This window comes from Tachysurus fulvidraco, chromosome 14, assembly GCF_022655615.1.
Source record: "Tachysurus fulvidraco isolate hzauxx_2018 chromosome 14, HZAU_PFXX_2.0, whole genome shotgun sequence".
In the NCBI taxonomy this organism is placed as follows: Eukaryota; Metazoa; Chordata; class Actinopteri; order Siluriformes; family Bagridae; genus Tachysurus; species Tachysurus fulvidraco.
In genome coordinates this window covers 17,269,940-17,288,761 of record NC_062531.1, presented here as the reverse complement: position 1 = coordinate 17,288,761, position 18,822 = coordinate 17,269,940, and the positions used below count along the sequence as shown (strand labels likewise).

At 37.8% G+C, this 18,822-nt stretch overlaps 1 protein-coding gene across 4 annotated transcripts in view; it reads right to left on the bottom strand.

The window, feature by feature from the left end:
* Positions 1-17,374, bottom strand: part of zbtb34 (zinc finger and BTB domain containing 34) — a 50,161-nt gene extending 32,787 nt beyond the window's left edge. For 2 of the 4 annotated variants that reach the window (XR_007137704.1, XM_027171058.2), the window contains exon 1: positions 17,233-17,374. The gene's annotated coding sequence lies outside the window, so the exon portion shown is untranslated. The other 2 variants (XR_007137705.1, XR_007137706.1) reach the window with 2 other exon arrangements.
* Between the last annotated feature and the right edge of the window lie 1,448 nt (positions 17,375-18,822).

Here is an 18,822-nt window from a genome sequence, read left to right as displayed (position 1 = left end):
CCTATTTTTAGCCATATCTTTCTCTGCGTTTCAGCTACAGGAATGACTTTTTGGGACAAACCTTTATATAAGGTGTACTTTGGAAAGAGAATTTAGAATTTTTGGCCAGGCCAAAATCTGTAATTTTTTTATTTTTGCTAATTTATTTTATTTGTAAAATTACCCAATTTCACAGGCCTGTGCTTTTTACATTGGGGTCTATGGAGGAAATCAGTATACTATAGTGTGCGTGTGTTGCGTGTGTGTTGCTGTAAAGCCTACACAAACACATGCACACACACACACACACACACACACACACACACACACACACACACACACACACACACACACACACACACACACACTGAAAGCCTGACAAAACAAAACCATACACGCACAAACACACCTCTGATTACTCAATAGAACTCCATGTAAAGAAGCCTGAACATAAGCTTTCAGGCGTGTGTAATTGGTCAATGGCATTTTTTGGTCAACAGTAAATATTGCACATTTTAACTCTTCCAAGCAGAGGGAACCATAATCAAGCAAGAATGGTTGATGACATTCATTGGGGTGGGGGGGCATGCTGATATGTAAATGAGAGGGAAATATTTCAAATCTAATGCTGCACAAAAACTAACAATGCATAAAATCCAATGTTATTAGTCATATTTGATATACCCAAGACTGTAACAAAAGGGAAAAAGAAAAAAATCCATTTAGATTTTTTTATATTAAAAATAAGTCATTTTGTGTGCATTTTTATGCAAATTTGTGACATCACTAACTAGTAAATAAAAAGTAATTTTTATTTAGCAGTTTTGACTAGAACTTAGTTTGCTTAACAGATTTATGCAAAAAAAAATATTAATCTGATATTTTTATACAAGTTTAATTAGTGGACGTTTTTGTTCACAAACATCACAAAAAAGGGAAGTGTCCACAAGGGTTAACTTTGGCTTGTTTTTGATGATATGATCACAATGACAGAGGTGTACCTTTCCAAACCATGTTCAATCAACTGAATTTACCACAGATTATCTGTATAAAGTAGGAACATCTCAACTTGAACAGAATGCATCTAAACTCAATTTCATGTCTAGCATAAGTTATAAATATTTGTCTAAGTGTTTTTGTTTGTGTTAAAACAAAAAAAAACGCCTTTTGTAGATTTTAGTGACTTTTTTGTGACTTTTTAGACTTTTTTTAGTACAAGTTTGTACTGTACAAAATGAGGACAGATATTTTGCATATACAGCAAGTTACATGAACTGTTGTGTACTATTAATATGTCTGCTCAATTATGTGTTTCTACACTGGCATATCAGAAATGGTCATGTTGTAGCACAACTCCACGTGCAAGGAATCTATTCTACAGAGTATAATCCATAGACTACAATGCAATTTATTTCTGTATTATAACACAACTACCTTAGCAAAACATTAAGAGGTATGTAAAATTTTTACAGTTTCAAATTTGGAACCAACTTAGGATCCGTATAAATATAGCGTTCAGCGTCAGTTCAGGCAGGCCGCATAGTCAAGCTCGGCTATCCGCTGATTGTCAAAAAATTTCTAACCCAGCCCCATCAGCTGATCTAATTCCTAAGCGCTCAATTGGTCCCTTTCAAACAGGGTATTTAAATGCATTTTAAGTCTGTCTGCTTGGCTGTTTCCTCTGCATTGCTGCAACCCACCTCCTCCCCTAGCTCCTCCTTGAAACTTTTTGTTTAACTTAATCGGTGTCATTCTGTTGTCACTGATGCATGCTCTGTTCTAAATGTGGGATTTATTATTTTTTTTGCTGCTTTCCCAGTTTTAAATGGGAGATTGTCCCCAGAAGCTGCTGCTGTTCCGTGAATAGCCTTCATGGAGCTCATGAAAAGGATGGGGAACTCAGAACAGATACCATACCGCCATATGTAATTTTAACAATCTTGCAAATAAAAATTAAATATATGTCAAAGAATTGTCTTTATTTTGACTGAAGTGGTCCTGACTGAACTCTTTTCACCAAAGGAAGCATTAACATTGATTGCCTTGAGTAAAAAGTCAACCTTCAAACCTGATGGAATTTGAAGCAAACATAAGACACACCAGAAAGCAAGTAAACAGCTAAACTTTTTCTATGTTTAGACACAATATGTTTTAAGAAACACTGGCTAAAATGTATTCACAGAAGTAGCAATAGGGACCAATCAGGGTATGTCTTATCTCCAGACACGTTTGCATTAACATTAGCAAACACTTTCTTAGTTACTTAAACAACCAATAACAACTTCCACTCATTAGCAGTCATGGGTACTGTAATCATTAAAATGTTAAAACTGGAAGAAGCTATGACTGTGAAAGTGTAACAAAAATAGGCTAGAGTTGAAAATAGATGCCCTCTAGTGGCAGTATCCAATTGAACCATACCCAAAATGCACTGGGTAAACCATTCATTCGTTCATTCATTCATTCATTCATTCATTTATTCATTTTCTACCTCTTATCCGAACTTCTCAGGTCACGGGGAGCCTGTCGTCTCAGGCGTCATTGGGCATCAAGGATACACCCTGGACGGAGTGCGAATCCATCGCAGGGCACACACACACTCATTCACTCACACACTACTGCAATTTTCCCGAGATGCCTATCAACCTACCATGCATGTCTTTGGACCGGGGAGGAAACAGGAGTACCTGGAAGAAACCCAGAGGGACGGGGAGAACATGCAAACTACACATACACAAGGCGGAGGCAGGAATCGAACCCCCAACCCTGGAGGTGTGAGGCGAACGTGCTAACCACTAAGCCACCATGCCCCCCACTGGGTAAACCATGATTTGCCTAATCGGTGAATGTGTCAGGGTATTAGGGATGGGGATTTGGACCAAAGTTGCTATAGACAATTTAAACAGCTATTAACCGTCTAAAGGAAGTGACTTCTTTGTTCCTTGAGCATTTCTAGAAAATTGTGGAACAAATTTTGAAACAACAGCAGGAGGTATGTTAGGCAGTGAGTGTTCAATAGCTATATAATAGTGTGATTACATATGTCAACCATAATGTTCAGTGCTTGGATGCTTCCTCAGGCCAGGAACTAACCTATTTTTAGAAGTTAAAGTGTTTAGATTTCTGAAAAACAAAACACAATATGACAGCTGGAGTGCAGCAGTGAAACAAGTAGGATGACAAGCAATTCTAAGATATGTTGCACACATTTTATATCTGATAAGTAAACAACATTATTAAAAGTCATATTTTTAAAAGCTTCTACAGGTATTTAATTAATGTTTTTACAATTTTACCGATGAAATTAATGGTAAAACCGCAAACAAAACACTGTGCTTTATGAAGCAGTGAACAATTGAGAAATTATAGCTTTACATGGGCTTTCATCCTTAACATTAAAAAAATGTATATACATACATATAGCGATAAAACGATAATGATATGTATCGCGATAGACACGTGATCGATAGCGATATAAAATGTGCTCGATAAGACGTTTGATATATTTTACTCTTTGTCGGAAGAAAACAGAAGGGCTTTAACAAAGGCGCTCACTCTCTGGTAACCTAGCAACTTGAGGAGTGACACTCTAACAGCCAATCATGTAACAGTATCAGTTTGGTTGCCATATCGTTGTCTCGTGCTGGTGCTGGATTCCTCTTCAGTAACCAGAGACTGATAAGCAGAAAATGAGGGCTGAAACGATTCCTTGAGTAACCCGATTACAAAAATTGTTTGAGGCAAACAAAGCCTCGAAGCCTCTTTTATTTAATTTTAAAGCTCACATCACGTTATTGTGCAAATATTTTGTGTGTGCGCGCGTGCGCACACGCGTGTGTGTGTGTGTGACAACGCGCTTACATGTATGTAAAAGCAAAAAAAGACGCGTGGAGTTAGCGGTCTTTTGATTTGAGGGCGTGTGCGGGCTGCAAAATGGAAGGGCGCGATAATGTCAATGAGCAAAGAGAAGAAACAAACAGGAGAAAAGGACAGAAAATGTCCAAGTTTTGGGACAGCGTCTGTTTTCATCGGCAGGAAACATTTCTTCAAAGCGTAGGGCAAGCCTCAATTCTGAGCATGTTGATACCTTTTTTAGTTGCAATCACATGTTCCTTTAAAGACTTTTAAAGTGCACACATGAGAGAGAGAGAGAGAGAGAGAGAGAGAGAGAGAGAGAGAGAGAGAGAGAGAGAGAGAGAGAGAGAGAGAGAGAGAGACTTTTATATTCTGATTAATATATATGTATTTGCTTAAAGCACTCCATGTGAAACCATGCATGGCCTCTAGGTCCAAGTCCCTGTCCATGTTTTTTGCCTTTTAAATACCACAAAGCATTCCAAATTAGACAGTAAAGGTTTGTTATGGCTGAGCTGTAGATTTTGAATCTTTTAGTTCTGAAAGTTACATTGCATGACTTAAAGGCAATATTTTTGTAGTATTATTATTACTATTATTTTAATGTATGCCTTAGGTTTGATACTTTAAAAAAGTAATTTGAAAATAATTTATTTTTCTGTTTTGCATCTCAGAAAATGGTTCATTTAAAACCCAGAATGTATGACACTTAACTGTACTTAATTCTTCTCAGTCAACTTTGTCATTGTTCATAGTACAGGTACAGACAGAGAAACAATGGGTATCTAAATGTTTATTTTTGATAGAAAATATTGTTGCATGCATTTCATACTATGCATTTAAAAATAAAAGTTCATTTTTCTTAAAAAAAAAAAAAAAAGGAAACCAATTAGTTATTCATTTTAAGAGACCCATTTTCTCTTGTATGTTTAATATTGTTCTTTAATTAAGCAAAAATACATTTTATCCGATTACTTGATTAATCGATGCAATTTTATTAAATCAATGATGTTTTTGGTAGAATACGCGATTACTAAAATATTCGATAGCTACAGCCCTAATTATAATTCTACAAAAATATACTTGAATAGTTCAACTTCAAGTATGATTAGAGTAAGAATAAATTGAGTTACTTTTTCATATTTCTCAGGTTTTATATTTCAAACAATGTTACTGTACTGTATCAGGTTTGTTTTTCATATTACAGATGTATCTCAGTCTACCTCAGTTTTATTTATGTTTACAAAACACTGCACATATTTTAAAACACTTTATTCACCAGAAGGTGAACAGCTAGTGAACTTCCTAGCACTAAACTTGCACTAAATTCTCAGGTTTCTCTATGTTTATATTTAACACTTTGCACTATTTTATTACACTTTGTTAAGCATTTCTTACATTTTATTTCATTTTGCACCTTAAATGTTAAGAGGTAATTGTTGTGTTCATTGTGATTTTAGACTTATGTTTACATTTTATTTATTTGAGTTTTCCTGGTTGCTGACATTTCTGTCTTATCCCTCTGAGGTCTAATGGTATTTTTGGGCCTGGAGAAGTTGTGTCATACCCTGACATTTGTGCTTTTTTCAGTTGCTTATGAAGATATAAATGGCTAAAGTCTAATATCACTGTAATCAGCACAAACTGGACTACAATAATATGTGAGCAGCATGTATGTACATGATTATGTTTTTGAGAAAACAATGTTTATGCAAGGTTAGTGAAAAATGAAACATTATAAATCACTTGAATAAGGCCATAAAACATATACAGAACATTGTAGCGTTAGAGTTTTTACTCACGTCTAGAGTTTTTACTTCAAAATTATGTAAAAATCATCTTGTTTACTCGCTCACAGAAAACAATATATTGATTTAAATTTTCTAAGACATACTGATTTAGATTTTCTAAAAAAAAATCCTAAAATCCACATAAAGTGCATGTGTGCAACCTAGTGCAAACAGTGCCAGACAAGAGACCGAGCAAACAGACACTATACTACAAGACAGATGCTTAAAATAAATAATAAAGTAACAATATGTATACAAGTAACAATATTGTATATTACCAATAAAATATGGCTCTGTTAAAATCTTTAATGGAATCTTTTTTAATCTTTAATGGAATCTGTTAAAACTTGGTGCTTCTTATAGCATTGTTTGGGGGCGTTGATCTTGTTTGCATAGCCCGTGTCAGGTAATTTCCATATGAATGGTGCGCACGCGGTAGGTGGGATCACATTAATGAGGTCGAGCCAAAAAACTGTACCTCTCTTTACGTCTCATACAGATTACACAAAAAGACAATATTTGCTTTCGGTTGTAATTGCCTCATTTAAAAGTAGACATTTCAGGCTTTCATTAGACATATGTATCATGTTCGTGTGATAAGTATTGGCGAAGTTATTAGTTCATGTTTGTAACGTGTTTCAGGAAGATGGTCAAGGAGACAGATGTCTGAATGCACACCCTGCTTATTTTCTTTATTTGCCAAAAGCACAGCGTTTTGTTATTATGAAGGCACTCAAATAAAAGTAGACACTTCACACAATTGGTTTGGTGAGCTCTTTAAGCCTTGAACTTCATAGACAGGTGCATCCAATTATGAGAAAAGGTATTTAATGTGCCAGTTGCAAGTTCTCTTTGACTCTCCTCTGAAGAGTGGCAAAATGGAGGCCTCAAAACAACTCTCAAATGACCTGAAAACAAAGATTGTTCAACATTATGGTTTAGGGAAGGCTACAAAAAGTTATCACAGAGATATAAGCTGTCAATGTCCACTGTGAGGAACATAGTGAAGAAATGAAAGACAACAGGCACAGTTCTTGTTAAGGCCAGAAGTGGCAGGCCACGTAAAATATTGGAGAGGCAAAGGCGAAGGATGGTGAGAACGTTCAAATATAACCCACAGACCACCTCCCACTGTCACTGTTCATCGTTCTATGGGAGAGTGATGCGAAAGAAGCCTTTTCTGCATACACGCCACAAACGGAGTCGCTTGAGGTATGCAAACGCACATTTGGACAAGCCAGCTTAATTTAGGAATAAGGTGCTGTGGAGTGATGAAACAAAGATTGAGTTATTTGGTCATAACAAAGGGAGTTATGCATGGCGGCAAAAGAACACAGCATTCCAAGAAAAAACACTTGCTACCCACAGTAAAATTTGGTAGAGGTTCCATCATGCTGTGTGGCCAGTGCCAGTACTGGGAATCTGGTTAAAGTTAAGGTTCGCATGTATTCCACTCAATATCAGCTTGTGCTGCACGATTAACCATATCGCAATCGCGATATCAAGCCTGTGCGATTATATGACGGAAATGCTGCGATTTTTTGAAATAAATAAACGCATGTGTGGACATGACAACCCATTCTCTCTGAAAGCTGTTTGCCTATTTCATACACTACACCGCTATCCGTTAATAAAAAAAAAAGACCAGTGAGTTTCCGTTTAGGCAGTGGCACGTGTGGCGTGTATGGTCATGTGACTTTTTCCGGTGTGCAGCTCTGAACGGGTGAAGATGGATGCCGAGCAGACGGACACTGAACTGGTGGCCAGAAAAATGCTACCTCTGTTATATGTAGTGTTAATTTCGTCAGACGAGACGAGACAAAATATGTTCGTCGACAACCTTTTTTTCCATGACAAAATCCCTATTCGGACGGGATTAGTTTTACGTGGGGACGTGCAGTAATGCAATTTTACCTCAGGACATCTGTAATATTAATTGGCCAATTCACACGGGACAAGACATCTCAGTAAAACTAGCAGAAGTGGGAGGGGTAACTCGCTTTACACACCACAGTAACCTCCTTGTTGTCAAGTGTGTATGACGTTGCTTCCTGTTATCACGTGCGCAAACAGACAAAATGGTGCCTCCATGCTTGCAAAACGCGCCAAAAACTTTTAAACAGGAAATGACGGAATTTTACTGTACATATTTACAGCGGGTCTTTTCGGATGGGATTAGTATTACTTGAAGTAATTTTTCCGGACTTTTTTTACAGAAGGTAAAAGTTGCCGTAATCTTTACTGACATTGTCCGTAATGATTACCGAGATGGCACTTTGTGATGGCAGTTCCCAAGGTCCCGAGATGACTAAAATCACAGAGAAGCTCTGGTAATAATTACTTTACCCCCATGTCCCCACGAAGAACTAATCCCGTCCGAATAGTGCTTAAGATGAGACGATGGAAAGACTGCACCACTGTCCAAAAACGCTGACTAAGACAAAATTAACATGCATTATTGTTGACGAAAAAAGACGAGACGAAAATGTTTTGTATAAAATACAAAGTTGTAAAAAATGTAGTTGCGTCTGCAATTGTCTTTGCTTTTTCATCAGCTGTTACGCCTTTAAAATATTTCGGAACGAGTTTGCGGCTTCACGCTGTTGCTCAAGTTACAGGTCTCATACGCCTGTGGCTGCAACACGAAACTGCTGAACAATTGTATTGCTTCCGCTAAAGAAAATAGTGCGCTCCGTCTCTACGGTTAGAATCCTGTGTGTCCATGGCAATGCTCTGTTTTTCATGGCAACGGTGTGTTATAGTTAGCAGCGGTCTGTTATCAAGCAATAAAATAGTGTGTGTGCCGCTCAAATTATATATATTAAATATAATATTTCTGAAATGCAGTGTTTATTTTTATGAGATGTACAGTATTTTCCGCACTATAAGGCGCACCTAAAAGCCTTAAATTTTCTTAAAAATCGGCCGTGCGCCTTATAATCCGGTGCGCCTTGTGTGCGCACTGAGTTCCAAAAATTTGTAAAAATGTTGTGACTTTGGTAAGCGCTCCGCTTGGTTGACTATCGGACCATTTCCCGCTGACACAGGGACGTAATACATACACTATGTACGCTGGCAGCGATAAACCAATCAGAGAACGTACGCTTACCTCCGCCACGCCTCCGGTAGGTATACTACCGGTATGTTGCAAAACAACATTTGTTTCTTCCCAACCATTTTGTGCTCCACACTTCAGTCCAGTAGGTGGCTGTAAATGCAGCTTAAGTTGGTTTGCCATCCACCAATAAAAATCAGATGCTTACGAGGCACAATTCAAAATACAGACTATCAGTTACACGGTTGTAAATGGGAATAGAGCTGCGAAAGAATTCAACATCAATGACTCTATGGTTCGGAAGTGGAGGAAGCAAGAAAATGTACTGCTCCAAGTTAAGAAGACACAGTAGATGAGGACTTTGATGGATTTGTGGGAGAAGATTGCCTAAAAAATAAATGTGTGTGTATTGTTAAACAGTAGAATAAAGTTCAACTAAACTCACTGTTTTACTTCTGTTACCTTTTTTGTAGACCGTACGTTTTAGCATGCGCCTTATAATACGGTGCGCCTTATAATACGGTGCACCTTATGTATGGGTTAAGTACAGAAATAGACCCGTAATTGAGACTGCGCCTTATAATCCGGTGTGCCTTATAGTGCGGAAAATACTGTAATTGGACACACACCTTCCAAAAAGTTACATTTTTGTGTTGTCAGTCCACAGAGTACTTTCCCAAAAGTGTTGGGGATCATCAAGATGTTTCCTGGCAAATCTGAGATGATCCTTTATGTTCTTTTTGCTCAGCAGCGGTTTTCACCTTGTCACTCTGCCACGTCAGGCCATTTTTGACCAGTCTTTTATGGTGGAGTCTAGCCTGTTACAGGTCGCCGTCGCGAGAACGATCCACCACTGCTAGGAGGCGAGACTGCATCAACTTCATTGTAACTTCATTGTAACTTTTAAGCATTAAATCCTCTAAATACACGGTTAAATTATATACTGTTTGAAAGCTTAGACTCTCAGGATTTTATTAAGCACACACACAAAGCATAATAAGATTTATAGTAATTTAACCATTTGATAGAAACTTGAACTAGGTAGCGCTAGTTTGTTTTGCTTACTCACCTTTAACGCTGGTCTTTAAATTTCCCTTTCTTCACATTGTCACTAATGTTAATGTATTTTCCAAAACAAATGCTTGTAAAAATCCCCAAGAGTCCAAGGAACTGGAATATGTAATCCTTTTAATCCAAAACGCTTTGCTCGCCTCTCAAGAATTATGTCTGACCGGAAACTGAATACACCGCTTCACTTCCGCCGTTTGTTGGACTCCTACTTCTCATTGGACGCATACCAAACTTTCAAAATGCATCAGATTTGTAGTCGAGGATCTGACGAATCAAACAAGCCCTCTCATGAGCCAACCAGTGCCTGTGCTGCTGAGATAGGCAGCTAAGAAGCCAATGAGGTCTCTCCATGCTATGTGGTTGACCCTCCCTTTGACTGACAATTGCTCCCTCCAGTAGCGATTTGATGTTTCGTGAGCATCATAGCTCTTTAGCCAATAAGGAGACGATTCCAACGAGATGCAACATGATACATCTGGTGAGTTCGGGCTGTGCAATGAGAATGCGCATATTAATTTTTTTCAACTTTATTGCGCAATTCTCGAACTTTTCACACTCTCACGCCTCAGGGTGTCAGTTTACAGGCATATTTTCAAAACAGAATTCTAGGCAGAGGGGTTCTCTTTGTTATAGGACTTTTGAACTAAGCATGCAGTCCTTTTATACAAAGTTATACAGTAAAAAAAATAAACAAGAAAAACCTGAACGGACGGACATGTCCGTAGAAAAATATTCATATAAAATCCATTTTTGAGTCCTTTGACTTCATTTTTTTTTTTTGGTGAAAGCCAAGACATGTGGCTATGACCCTCAGTTGTTGTTTACCAACCATCACTAAATACAGCAATGTATGTAATCAGTTTATCAGGTAAACAACTCAGACAGAAATAAAAATCCTCCATTCTAGCCTCTGTAACTCTGTGTCAGTAAGGCTTAAAATCACGCCGATACTTGTGTCAGAAACTAGAGACTCTCTTCTTCCCAATGAGACCAAGCTCACCTCTGTGTGTCAAAGTATATGGGAGCTGTACCACTTTTTAGGTGGGTATGTCATCTAGGCGAAAATCATGAAAATGGGGGGGCGACAGGTAAGAGGCTAGAACACTGTCCTTAAATGAGGCAAGTGAGGCCTGCAGATCTTTGGATGTTGTTTTGGGGTCTTTTGTGACATCTTGGACAGCCGGCCACTCCTGGGAAGGTTCACCACTGTTCCATGTTTTTGCCAATTTGTGGATAATGGTGCTCACTGTGGTTCACTGGAGACCCAAAGCAATGGCTTTTAGTGATGGCTTTTTAACCATTTCCATACTGATAGATCTCAATTACTTTCTCTCATATTTGTTCCTGAGTTTCCTTGGATCTCGGGCAAACACATTTTCACACAGGGTCATGTGGGTTTGGATTTTGTTTTCCCTTAATAAAAATCGCATGTTGTGTTCACTTGTGTTATCTTTGTCTAATATTTAAATGTGTTTGATGATCTGAAACATTAGTGTGACTGGTGCAAAACCCAAAGAATGGGTTTAAAAAAAATTCCACGGAAAGTGCTTTAGATTACACTTCTGTGAAATGGTTCATTGAACACAAACAATGACATATAGCAAAGGGACTACACATTGCATCATTAATTTTTACTAGTCAATTTCAAAATATGTAGCAGACAACAACATAACTAGTTCTGCATGAGAAAACACCACTGTCATTTTGATAATTAAACTCAATACCTGGTAAAAAGGCAACAAATTACATTTTAACTTGGTGGCAAATGCTGCGTGTCTGGCCTACCTTGAACTGAGGAAGCTATGGCTTCAAAAAGACTCACCCAAAAATCAAATAATTGAAAATATCAATAAACAGAATTAAAAAATTGTATCGTGTGAATATCTGTGGTATAAGAGCAATTAATGTATTGGGCCTCATCACACAACCAGTGTTAATCAAATGATTACAGAACATAAGGTGATGGATATGTCACTTTGTGCAAGTAAGTTTGTGAGATTTGGTTCTTGCCTATTTAGGATGATAATCCAATCTTATTTCTTGTTTTCCCTTAACATTCAGGTTAATCTGAACATTTACAGCATTTGGCAGATGCCCTTGTCCAGAGCTACGTATACAAGTGATTTTTTGTGAACGTTGTTGTATTTTTTCCCCTGAATAATAATTCTTGGCTTCCAATAAACTGTAAGAAGATATACTGCATTTGGAAATTTCATAAATGATTTGGAAAAGAATGGTGGGGGTTTGGATACAGAACAGGATTTGCACTTCTTTCCAAGTTTCAGAATGAATGTGTACGTTTTAGTCCAAATCATCTCTGATATCATTTGTTTGTGAAAGATCCTCAGGGCATGAGGATGTACATGCCAATGCAAGCCAAAACCTAATCAAATGCAGCCATTAAACATTACATGTTACTCTATGGACAGTGGAATATGTAACTTATTAAAACCTGGGTCAAGCAGTTAACAAGTAGAATCTTGCTTAGATATTAAAATGCTCTCAACTCTCTCCTGGGCCTGCTTTGTAGTTCCCTAGACATCATATGCACTAAAAGACAATGTGGGAACCTGCCAACTTGTGGTTTCACCAGCAGCTGGCTTGTAAAGTACCACTGCCTACATATTTACATCTTGGCACATTCGAAAGCAGCAGTTCCCAAGGTCCCGTTTGTGGACAGCTAGGATAATTGCTACTTTATTTAAAATAAAGTAAAAAAAAGACAAAAACAAGAAAGTAGCATTCATTTTCCACATACACCTTTACACTGTCCTAATTTTATGTAAGAAGGATATTACAGTGTGATGCAAAATGTAGACTGCCGCCTACACAATGTGTACTGACTTGACAAGTTGCCAGAGAATGTACGTCAAAGTGGTTTGGTGGATTCAAGGGGCAAATTTCCTTGGCCGAGTGCCAGAAAGGTGTACTCGCAGGGATAAAGCCCTGCATTTTGTCACTTATCAATTGTTAAGCAAACTATGCAAAATATATTTAATCTTAAATTTTAATCTTAATTATAAAATAATTAAAGAATATACATTATATAAAATATACTTAATCTTATATTTAATTTAATCATATAAATCATCTCAATAACTAAGCTGTATGTACACTTCATTGTTCTAGCTTGAACACTTGCTTGAGTCAACATTAACCCAGTTTCCAATGTGGGATTAATAATAGTGTTTGAATTTGATCCCAAGTTTCCTGTACTTTTGGGTTTGAACAAAGTTTAACCAGGAACTCAATCCCCAGGACGAGCTCTTACCAGGCTTACATCCAAACCATTGTGCTTATAGATCAGGAGAGGCTACAGCAGTTACATAATGATAATTTGGTTTATTCTTTCTAATTTAGATGATAAACTTTACCTTGATATCGTACAATGTATTAATATCAAGTGTGCATGTGGGATGTTTTTGCAAACAAATAAGCAATAGTTTACCAAATGAAATCCATTCATTTTTACTTTCACAGTTTAGGAGTAAGAAAAACATCAATGGTGACATGATGCAAATATCCAAAGTGGAAAAACCTGAAGTACAGTAACAGCAAGGACTGACAGAGCACTGGCAAAGAACATAAAATGGGAAAGCAAAGGCTGTTACAGATGTGATTAAAGCACTTGGATCTACGCACCCTAAACTGAACAGATTCACAGAATGATAAGACTAAGCTCAGTACAAAAGAGGGCAATTCACCACTACACTGTAGAACTTCATGGTCTCTGGTACATGGGAAGTGTGTGGGAAGATATCACTCATCTGATACCAATCACAGCTACAGAAGTATCAGAGTAGTCTTCTCTTCATTGTACTGTCATCATTTCTCTAATGCAGAATTATGCTCATTAACTAATGCGTTCAATCACTTATATTGAACCTTGGAAACATAGCATAGTCTGGCATGGCCTGTAATTCAGTTACGAGGCTATATAATTTTTAGTAAGCCAGCTTTACATGTGCGTTGGGGTTTCTGCACTTGTGACTCACTCTCTGCTGTAAGGAATGAACTTCATGCTTAAGTCTCATAATTTCTTCAGTAATTTACCTTGGATACTGTAGACTTGAAACTAAAAACTTCTACTGCAATTATAAACCTCCAATGCTTGCAACAAACATGAATTCAGCTCCCAAACAAAAGGTACCTATTTTGGTATGTGGTTATTCTAGTTTATATTCTAGTTTTAAAAATGCTTGTACCCATGCTTCATGAGCTACTAAGAGATGAATATCCACTCCTGTACTAGGCATGTTTTTTTAAAGATCAATTATCAAATGTCACAGTTATTAACTGTACTCCCCGCAGAATATTTATAAATCCATTGCTTGAGACCTGACTGCCAGCTGGTGGGTCACTGACCTACTGTATAACTGCCCACTGGTTAAAATACCTGAATGACAATCATCTGGTGTCTGCTTCCATCAAATACACTTCCATCACTTTACATATGCTATGACTATCTCCTTCTGGACAACACTTGGGGTGGTTTTGCTCTAGGTCCAAATACCATAGTTTGCCCTAAGTACCAGGTCTGGAATCGCATGGAGTGGGGATAAAAAAATCGGAGGTTTGTATTTATATAGAAGAACTATGGCTCGCACTCGACAAAGTCATATGTAAAATGAAAACTTTTTGAGTTCCAGTTCACACCACTCTAGTGATCATGCACTCCTTACATTTGTAAATGGTTACATATTCCATTTTGTCCTGAGATGTCCAATGTTACAAATTTGCTAACTTTTTAACACATTTATTCTTTATGCATGTAATATTGAGATTTATCATTTGTGTGTGGAAATGTGAGAATAACTGAGTGAGAGACATCAGTGGTTGAACCATGCTTATTACCCATCATGTATTGAGATACCTGCCTTATCTGTAAACATTATCTCTTTCTATTTTGGCAAAAATGCCTGTAATCTATAAATCACATGACACATCATAAATCATGTGCAGTGATGTAAACTAGGGAGCTTATAAATTGCTAAACCTTTTGTATGACCTGTTATCAAGTCACCCTCCAGCTTTTGGTTTAAGATGAAGTCAAAGTGTTCAAAACTAAGAGCTTTGAAATCAGCTGAATCAAATCATTCACCAAGTGCACCCAAGCAATATTAATTTATCATCAGAGTTTTTCAGTCAGCAAGACAGCCAGTGGAAATGTATTGTGTCTTTCTGTCAGTTTGTAATTGAACAAATTGTGTGTGAGTGTGTGTGTAAGCTACCAGAGTATGTGGAAGAGGACATGTGTGTGTTCCTTCCACATACACATAGGAAGTACACATTAGCCTAGGCCCTCCACATTTAGTCATATGATAGGGGAGAGCTGGCTGATAAGTGGTGCCCAAAATAAGAAAAATCAGGGAAAAGATCTACTTAATATCAGTAATTACTTAATTATGATTACTAGCCAATTACTTCATTAAGCCTAATTGAAGAATTCTGTGGTATTGTACATAAATGAAGCAAATAGATATTATTGCATTATTTATTATATCAAATAGTAATAGTAAGAATGAGCAGTAATCGATTCAAAATGAATACGAATAAATTAGAGACTTAATTGTTAATAATATATAGATTAATTAATTATCAATTGTTAGTTGTTAGCTAGCTCTAATTTAAATGACAGTCATAAAAAATAGCTGGTTACTTGCCAGTGAAATAATGCTGATTCCACCACCCTGGAGATGGTAGTTTCATACCAACATCACACTCATGCCATAACCAACACAGGCCCATTATTAGTGTGGCTAACAATGTCAAGACACACACACACAACACCTTTGCTCACAAAATCCTCCAGGACAGGTCAAACTTCCAGCAACACAAATGTATTGTATTTCTACTCACTGCTGATATCACCTGTTTGATGGTTGCTTTTACAGATCAGCAGATAGCAAGTCTGTCGACCAAAAACAGCTTGAACGGCTCATTGTAAAGAGAATACACAGCCATAAAAACTCAGCGCTTACCAGATGCACAGCAATGAGGCCTACTCAGGCACATGGCTTAATTGGCTTGGCTCCATCTGTTCTAACAAGCCCTGCAGGGGAAAATGCTTATATACCGGGAATGCCATAATGCTCATACCTATAGAATCTGTACAGAAAGAGTAGCAGTCAGAGACAAACCATGAAAGAAAATTTTAAATCATAAAGATTTTAAAACTATATAGGTAAAAACCATTCCATAGAGATGAATTCATTCTTGTCTATAGGTTGTTTGTTCCAACTAATGGTGTATACATACACACACATTAGATATACACACACACCAAGAGATTTGTGTTATAAAATACGCAAAACCTGGTACGGACAGTCAACCTGCATGAACCCTGAGACTTCAGGAGCACTGCATGACCTAGTATTGCCCAATAGCATGTGTTCTTTGCCCAGCACTTTCTGTTGGTGCACAGCAGCAAATGCTCTACACTTACTATCAAGCAACTCGTTTCCACAGTACTCATAACACTAGATGATACTTTTAGACTGAATTCACCAGATAAAAAAAAATCTAATGACAACAAATACATTAAATGGGTGTTTTCCGGACATTCCACAGACAGTTGTGTAAAACATTCACAACCAGAACTGACAAAAAATAGAGCCAAATCATCTGGGGGCATGATAATATGTGGCAGATGGTAACTTGGCTTAAGGTTTGAATAATATTAAAAGTGATTATTTAGTTTATGTAGAATATAGCTTAAATGAATCATGACCAGAATGTACACTGGGTTCAGCACTAAATAAAGTACACTATTTTAACTAAGTTTAATTAATAAATAAATATTTATTCCAGTAAGATCTGGAAGGCAGCTATGCAAGCCAGTAAGATCTGGATCAGGAAATAAGGAAGTTGTGTAGAAGTTCACCTGTGTGCAGGCTTCAACTAGCAATAGCATACGTCTCAATAACTGCGGTCATGTAGCAGTTATCGAAATGATATCTAGTAATTTTCCCATGAACCACGCAGCAGAGCAACTAAACTATTAACTAAACTGGCCATATTATTGTTTTTCTAACTACTCAATGCAACAACATGCAGAATGAATAAAAAAAAACTCATCATGCCGACATTTATTTCAAGCAAACCTCAGACGTCAAGTTAACTAGCTAATTTAGCTAGCTAGCCTGGTTAGAGACATATGCTTGATTTCTTAAGTTTGTTTTGTTTTTGGAAGGTGTCAATTTTGACAGCCTGTGCTAGGGTGTTATTATACGCCGAACCAGCTACAACTCGACCAGTTAGTCAGGGCTACTGGCTAGCATTCAAACAGCAAGCATTTAAAAAAAATTACTTCCAGAAAAACTTAGCTAGTTGCAGCGATAGCTAAACGGCTATGGAATGCTAGCACGAAAGATAGAACGCTAATAGATAACCATTTGTAACTAGACGCAAACCAAATCATACGCATCAAACAATTAATTGCTCATACTAAAAATATACCCTGGAAAACATTGTTTTCATTACCGCTGTGGCTTAAATGCTGTCCATTACTTCGGAGCGCCACTCTTGAGCTCCAGTCTAGCTTCTTCCTCCTCCTCCTCCTCCACCACCGCCGCCGTCACCAGCTGCTGCTGTTGTCACTACCCAATCCCCGTCTCCTGCTCGATTGTCAATGCGCATGCGCCAAACTTTCACGCACGCCCACTACAAATAAATTTCGTTCGGTTAAGACGCAAGAGGTAGGCGTGACTAGTAGGCGTAGACCTTGTCATTGAATGGGCAACGTAAAAAAAGTCCTAATCAGTGTTTATAGTTTGAAGCAAAAAATGACAAGCTCCCAAACTGTTTTAGTGTTTGCTCATTAGTCTAGAATCTAAAGCATTAACCTTTTTCTACAATTCACTGCCGTGAGATTTGTCAACAGTAGTTCTATAGGTATGGAATTGAGCTAATATCTGAGCTTACATCTATAACATTTACATTTACAGCATAAGTGCTTAAATCACTAGCATTGAATACATTAATGCTGGCTCACTAGGTTACATACTTAAGATACCATGAGTTTAAAACATTTGTTCAAAGTTATGCAGGGGTGCAGTGCGAGGAGCGATGAGGGCTTTTATGTAAGAGGGAGCTGGTCCATTTTTGGTTTTGTAGGCCAGCATCAGTGTTTTGAATCTGGAAGAATCTTTTGAAGTGGAGGGATCGCAGCAGCGGGGTGGTATGCGAGAACTTTGGCAGGTTGAAAACGAGCCGGGCAGCTGCATTTTGGATCATTTGCAGAGCACGGATTGCATTCATAGGTAGACCTGCCAGCAGTGCATTGCAGTAATCCAGTCTAGAAATGACAAGAGACTGAACAAGTAATTGAGCAGCCTGTGTGGACAAAAATGGCCGAAAACCTCTCATGTTGTAGAGAAGAAACCAACATGAGCGAGTTACATTAGCAACATGAGAGGAAAAGGACAGTTGATTGTCCATGGTTACCCCAAGGTTACGAGCTGTGGCTGTGGAGATCAGATCGTTGTGCAAGAATATAGCAGATCATGACCTGGGGATGAATCACCTAGGATGAACAGCAGTTCAGTTTTGCTAGTATTGAGCTTTAACTGATGAGCAGTCATCCATGATGAAATTTCTGCTAGACATGCTGAGATCCGATCAGACGCTGTGGTATCTGAGTGTGGGAAAGAGAAGATAAGTTGTGTATCATCAGCAGTGGTAAGAGAACCCATGTGAGGAAATAACTTCACCAAGAGAGTGAGTATACAGGGAGAAAAGAAGAGGACCAAATACTGAGCCATGTGGGACGCCAGTGGAGAGTCTGCGTGGAGCTGATAACAGGTTCGTAGCCAGCCTATTGTAAAGGGGGGTTCTTCTTTTCAAAAAGTGGACCTTTTTGCAGTTTTTCTCCTCCTTTTGTATTTAATTATGAGGTTCAAATATTTAATTTCGGTGACCTTTTATGCACTAATTTGTGCTGGATTGGCTTGTCTGCTGGTATCTTAATGAGCACGCTTTTTGATGCACCTAAATAATTTACTGCATTGTTGTCAATTTGCTTCCTCATGTATCACCTTTGTTAGTCCATACACAGTTCATATGTTTAAAGAC